This window comes from Podarcis liolepis (genome assembly GCF_965112155.1).
Source record: "Podarcis liolepis genome assembly, chromosome: 1".
NCBI lineage: Eukaryota > Metazoa > Chordata > Lepidosauria > Squamata > Lacertidae > Podarcis > Podarcis liolepis.
Genome location: NC_139554.1, coordinates 108,433,805 through 108,440,628, shown reverse-complemented (window position 1 = coordinate 108,440,628; position 6,824 = coordinate 108,433,805). Strand labels below are relative to the sequence as shown.

The 6,824-nt window shown below is 42.9% G+C and overlaps 1 long non-coding RNA gene across 1 annotated transcript; it reads right to left on the bottom strand.

Moving 5' to 3' along the window:
- Positions 1 to 1,501: 1,501 nt before the first annotated feature.
- Positions 1,502 to 6,595, bottom strand: LOC310703316. Its single transcript, XR_014524071.1, has 3 exons — positions 6,511 to 6,595; positions 3,560 to 3,634; positions 1,502 to 1,772 (listed from the first exon to the last, which is right to left on the bottom strand). It is a non-coding gene; the product is annotated as an uncharacterized lncRNA (long non-coding RNA).
- Between the last annotated feature and the right edge of the window lie 229 nt (positions 6,596 to 6,824).

Sequence of the window (6,824 nt, the reverse complement as noted above, 5' to 3'; positions counted from 1 at the left end):
TTGAGGGCTACAGCAAGTAGACTTTCCGCACACCCCTCCCCTCATATCTTTAGGCAGGAAGGTAACAGCTTCAACTATTCCAAGCCCAGAAAGGCCGCAACAGAAAATGGGGTACTTGTAACTTTTCTGCCTGTCATCATGCACCTTTTAAAGGTACCGGAGTCTTGCGGGAGGGGACAAGTCAAACTTAGAAGCAAATACAGTAAAAACTAGGCAGGAAGCAGAAGTTCTGTGGAAAGTCTTAGGACCACACCACAGCGGTTCCACTGTCTTGATACACAAAGCTGTTTAAGGGGGAGAAGAATAGAGGAGAGGTCTAAAAGCAACAGTGTGTATATGAGTGAGAGGATCCAAATTGGGGCTGGGCGATCTATGGCTTAGAACATTTTGTTCCAAAGGTTATTGGCAAAGTGTGTCTTTATGGTACCTGGTGTGTGAAGGGTGACTTGAGGAGGACGCAACAGGGCAGGCGTGTGCCCTTCCAATCTGTCTGATTGGACTGATCGGAAAGATGAATGCCTGTTGCATCTTCCTCATACCACCCTGTCAGTGACCCCCCCAAATGTGTGTGGGCCATTGCCTCGGCAGCCCCCCCCCCACGCTCCTCCCCTGCGCCCCAGCCAACCTGGACAACCGGTTTTCACTCCAGGTCTAAATCCTTCCGCCTCCTGAGGATTCAAGACTCATCTGTTGACCGTGTTGCCTTGGCAACTCTTCCACTTTCAAGCTGCAGAAGGAAGGCTTGGTTTTTTACATGAGGGCCTCCCACTCCTGTGGTTTGGACAGTTCTGCGCTTAATGTCTCGAACTGTCACAATGCCTCTAGCTTGACTCACAGTTGGTGACTTTTGTCTTGCTTCCTCTGACATACTCAGTAAGACGCCTTTTGGCTTCAGGTCTCTGGCAACCTTACTGAGCTCTGTCACTATCTGCAGGGCTCTTGCTTTGTGGTCATAATACACATACCATTCGTTCTGCAGGCTCCAGAGGAAGTGAAATAGATAGGTGTGGGGAAAGATATTTGTCACCTGAATTGAGGCTCACAGAGATGTCACCATCAGTTAAGCACCAGTGATAATTTCTGGGAGGAAGAGGTTTAGCCTAGTATGCATTAGTTTTCATGCATATCGTGCAGAAATAATAACATATAAATAGCTATATCTATAAAACAGCACATCAACACCTTCTGGTCATCCAGCCATGGAGCTATCTAGTCAGACAGATAGTGACAATTTTGTTTGCAGCAGATGGAGAAGGAGTCTTTTCTGTGATGGCCTCCCACCCTCTTGAATGCTAGCACCTGTTTTAGATGCTTTAAGTTGTTTTATTTGCTCTGGCATTTCAGTGTAATGTTGCGGATTACCAGCTTGGTCATCTTCACTTCCATGCCAAATTCCATGCCTAATCCAAAGGTTGTCTTAGCATCTGAGCTGGGACTCATGGTTAAGCCAAGATTTGTTCTGCCTGATTTAACCCTAGTGGTTTAATAAAGAAACAAATAAAGCCACCATTGGAATTTTATTGAAAGGCAAAATGCAAAATCCCTAGAATAAATGAATCCTTAAAATAAAACAATATTATTTATATGCAGTTGGAATGACTACATCTTCATCAGCACAGAAGGGCCACAGGGTCCAAAATGTTTCGGACAACTCTGATGTTTTATTTAATTATTCCATATTTCTCTTCTTCCTCTTCCTCCTCCTCCTTTCTATTCTCCACGGCCTCCAACAACCCAACTTTAGGAATCTGAGATATAGCTGAAACCAAACCCTTTAAAAGAGGAGACAAAGGAAAAGATTATGTATGGGGTAGGATCTGATGAAGGATGAAAGAAATAAAGACTTTCACAGCTGTAGGAAGATACCTGGAGGAAGGATGGAGAAAGTGGCCTAATTAGAAGAAACATGAGGAAGGCAGATGGTGGAGAAAGCAAAGAAAGGGTGAAAGATACCAGACTGACTATATATAAAGTCATAAAGGAATATATAAGACTATAGGAATGGTCTCATGAATCATGAGAGAATGTTTAGAATGATTAATGATTTAATCATGCAGAAGAAGACAATGAGAGAGAATATAATTCCCTTCCCATTTCCATCATATTTATTGAGTTTCCAGCAACAGGGGAAATGTGTTGTTCTTGGGCACTTCACCTATTCTACAATGCAGTGAACGAGAGTGCCTAAGCGGTGAAATATTAACCCAGGCAAAAAGAGAGATGTGAGAGAAATATATCTGATATCCAGGGGTATAAAAGTAACCAATTTTTAATGTGCGAAGCATCAAAATTCTCATTTTCACTTATTTTATCTTATGCCTCCGTTCTTATTTGTAAGCAGGGGTGGGGAGCCTGTGGCCCTCGAAACATTGCTGGCCTAAGAGCAACAGCCAGCATGCCAAACATTTGGGAATGGTGGGAGTTTGGAGGGTTGCAAGTTCACCATCCCTGCTGTGGAGCAAACCAGGGAAACATGGCAGCTGCTGCACTTAAGAGGTAATGAGTGTGAGTGATGAGCTGTGAAGCGTCCATGTAAAATCTCACCTTGGCAATGAACTCACCAGGTAACCTTGAATAAGGCACTATTTCTCAGCTTCTCCATGTGGAATAAACAATATTGATCCTGTTTATCTTAGTCATGGGGCTCCACAAATTTTGGCTTGACTTCATCACCAAGCCAAAGCCTGTTACTGTCTCCCGACCTGGTGGTTTGCTGGTTTGGTGTTCTAGGTGCTTCCGCCATGCATTTCTCAAGGATATAATCCCTCTGTTGCTGGTGTGAAGGTGTGGGAACAAATGCTGCCTTTCATCTCTGACCTCAGTGCTGCGGTGTTTAGCCCTCAGATTGGAGATGAAAGATCCCTCTGACCGCTCTTTAGAGATTTTCTCTACAGGGTTGCTAGAAGGATCTTTTACCTCCTAATCAGAGAGATGATCTCTGGCTGGTGGGGAGACTTACCATGGCTTGTTGGGTTGGATCCAGCCCATGGACTGTTAGCCACTCCTGGCATAAATACTAAGTGTTATTAAAAGCATAAATACCTTTACAGCAGTACATGTATTTTAATAAAAAGATGTCCAAGAACAAAGATCCACAGTGGTTATAATTGAGCTTCAGGGTGATCAGATTGTTAGGAATGCACAGCAAACCATAGCTTCCTATTATGTCAAAGAAACCATGGTTAATGGCTTCCAAACAAGCCAAGCTATGGGACCCATTGCTTTCTATTTTTGCTTTTTTGAAAGTCATTAACCATCATTTCCCAGTTCAGATGGTTAGCTGCTGCTTCCTGGCTTTCTTCCCCACTCACAGAAAAGAAAGAGTAGAGTAAGAGCAAAGGACTTGTGTTCAAATGCCTAGAGCTTATGTATGCCCTGGTTTATTAAGCCAGGAGCTGATCATGTGCACCAGATACATGTATTTGAAGCAGTATATGCAAAAGAAGAAACAAAACTGAAAAAGGAGAAAAGCTGAGCCATCTCTTAAAAGCCCTTCAAAAATTAAAATGGAAACAGAGGGGAAATGAGACAGAGTCGGGGAAGCTAATATAATACCCACCAAGTGTCCCAGAAAAAAGGTGACACCCCATTTTATTGCGTGAGATCAAGGCGGCCATTTTGTTGTGATCTTGTCCTGAAAAAGAAATAAAAAACGCTTGGGGTGAGATCATGGCACAGGTCATGTGACTCGCCCTGGGAGTACATCTCGGAAGACCTGCATCCAGGTTTCTGACGTGGAAATGTTAGATGGTATGTAATATATATAAGCCCAAGAGGACTGAGGAGAGGGAGGAAAGTCTGAGGTAAGAGTTAGAGGGAAATGTCAAATGCTGGAACATACACATATTCTTCTGTATCTAGCTACTTGGAAGGAAGATTCATTGGATTCCATAGGGCCCGCTCCCAGGTGCATGGCTATAGGACTGCAGCCTCAGACTTCTTTTTACAGTGGTACCTCAGGTTACATACACTTCAGGTTACATACGCTTCAGGTTACAAACTCCACTAACCCAGAAATAGTGCTTCAGGTTAAGAACTTTGCTTCAGGATAAGAACAGAAATCATGCTCCGGTGGCGCAGCAGCAGCAGGAGACCCCATTAGCTAAAGTGGTGCTTCAGGTTAAGAACAGTTTCAGGTTAAGAACGGACCTCTGGAACGAATTAAGTACTTAACCTGAGGTACCACTGTATTTGGAAGTGAGGGTCATCACCCAGATAGGCAAATGGCCTCACCCTATGGGCTGCTGCACTGAGACTGTATCACACAGAGATAATTCAGGCCTCTGTTCTCACGGAGCCTTAGCTTTTTGCAAGTAACACCCCTCCATAGGCAACACATTACCACTGACTGACCCCACTTGTCTGCATCTTCCCAAATCTGCCCTTCCAACCTCTATGCGCCTTTACAGCCCCAGCCACGTTGCTCCCTCTTTAGCCTCATATTAGCATTGCTGCTTCCCTTCCTTCTTTATATATTTCACCAGCTGTGTTGCTTCTATCACTTTGCTTCTCACTCTTCCTTCTCCAGCTGTTGAAGGAAATATGGTACACAAGTCCCATTACTATAGTGCAATTTTTTAATGCAAGGTGTTCTGAGACAGCTGAAGTAATTATCTATGAAATATGGAAGCATGCATAGGACAACTTGCTGTCTTGAATATGGCTTCCCTCTTTCCAATTGCTGTTCTATGGCCATCATAACTTTAATTCTGCACAGACCCCCCCTCCTCCCCCCCCCTTTCTAGCGGACTGGTTTGTTTCACGACTTGCCATCTCTCTCCAGTGTTACTGTAAAAAGGTTTTCAATTTCCACACCGGTTGACTGAAAGGCTGTTCACTGAATATATAAGGGCCTAACCAGAGCTCAGTATAGGGATCTGAGGAGGATTACTAAGGATTCTAGGGCATTTTGATTCTGTCCAAAATTACTTTCAGGCATACGTATCAGATGGCTTGGCTGCGTCTGATGGATCAAGGGGACAGTGTGAGAGTAAGAAAGAGAAGGTGAAAAGGATAAAGGAGGGATCGAGGACAAAAGGAAGATCATATAGCAGTAGGGAAAGAAGGGAAGCCGAGAGCAATATCTTACTTTTATTGTGAACTTTTATTTCTGCAGTTTAGACAAAAAGAAAAAAGAAAAAAAGTGAGAAATACCCAATTCAGTATACTACAAAGAGGTAGATAAACCCAATCCACCTAAGACAGAAAAAAGGTGGGGTGGAAGACTCGTTTTTAACCATTGTAACATGAAGTTGGGTATTTTAAAATGCTTGCGGAATGTTGCATCGCTTCTGTTAAACATAAATGCCCAGATTGTTGCAGGTACAATTCTCAAAACTAGTCTTATTTAAAACAACAAACAAACCAACCAACCAACCAACCAACCAACCCTGTTTGGTTATGCAGGACCAGTGATGGATCTGCTTTTTTTCCTTAAGGAACACGAATGTTTAAGGGCTGCCTTAAGCGCATCTTGTTTCCCACATGGATTGCACTTCTGTTTAGGAAAGAGCATATGTAATTCACACATCGATTGCCACTTGTAGCAAACGCACACACTTCTGTTTTGCTGGGAAGCTGTGATTGGCCTTGGCTTCTCAGCGCATGCAACACAAAATTGATGCAAGTGTCTCAGCCATGTCTGGTGGTCTGTGAGTGTCTGCTTTTCCTCTTCCACAGGTAAAAGTATGCCCTATGTTGTAGATTTGTAATTTTTAAAGTGCCCCCTCAAAAAAAACCGAGAGGGGGAAACTTCTTTGCGATAAAGTCCTGTTACAGTTTAAATCCCTTCAGAGTTTTTTTCCCCCTTTAAAGATTTCCCAGATGTTTCTTTTTTTGCTGAAGTCTGCATTTTAGAAATACATAAGTGCGCTGCTGAGTCTATGGCTGTAACCTCTCTGGGACAGGGGACTTGCCTAGCTGTCTTTTCAGTTATTTGTTAGTGCTAGCCGCTAGACAATTGAGCCCTGACCCTTGATTGGGAACACTGTGCCCACAGTAGGAATAATAAATAGCAATAACAATGACTAAATATATAAATGACAGTTAAATGTTCCATTACATGAGCACTTAACAGCCATTTTCAAACCATGGTGCAAGGCGTGTACAATCATATACTTGAAGAAAAGAGGGTCTTTCCTATAAATATAAATATAATTTAATATTAAAAAGTGGATATAGTGCAGCAAGCCTTGTAAACATCGCAGTAGCTGGAAGCCTGGAATACAAACAGAGGTAAAACTTTAATGAGCATTGATTAGTATCCAGTGGATATAGATCCTAATCGCATGCATTTTTACTTGGTGAGTAAATCCACTGATTTCAGTTGAACTTACTGCTAGGAAACCCATAGTCAAAGTTTACAACCATAGCCAAAGTTTGTGCATCTATTGGATATATTTAAAACTCTGTAATATAAATAAATCGTCCCCTCCACACCATTTTCATTCATCGGTATTCAGAGCCCCACAGTCCATGGTGCATGCCCGACTGCACTCAGCTTCCTCTTACCTCAGTGTCATGAAACCCAAGAGGACCTGATCACTTCCTCCCAAGGTTCCCAATACTTCATTGATCAGTTGCTCCCTGCTGGTGAGGACCATTCCTTTTACTCCATTGCACCACATAGTTTCCGTCGTATCTGAGGGGCTGTAATGTGTGCATATTATGTTGAAACTAAGCATTACGGGGGTCTGACTACATGCCAAACGAGTGACATGATTTGCAATCACGTTGTTGAGTTTTAAAACCAGTTGGGTTGCGGTGGGAGATTGTCATCAAGTTTATGCTTCCCAACATGGTTGTGACCTTGATAACAAACAAAC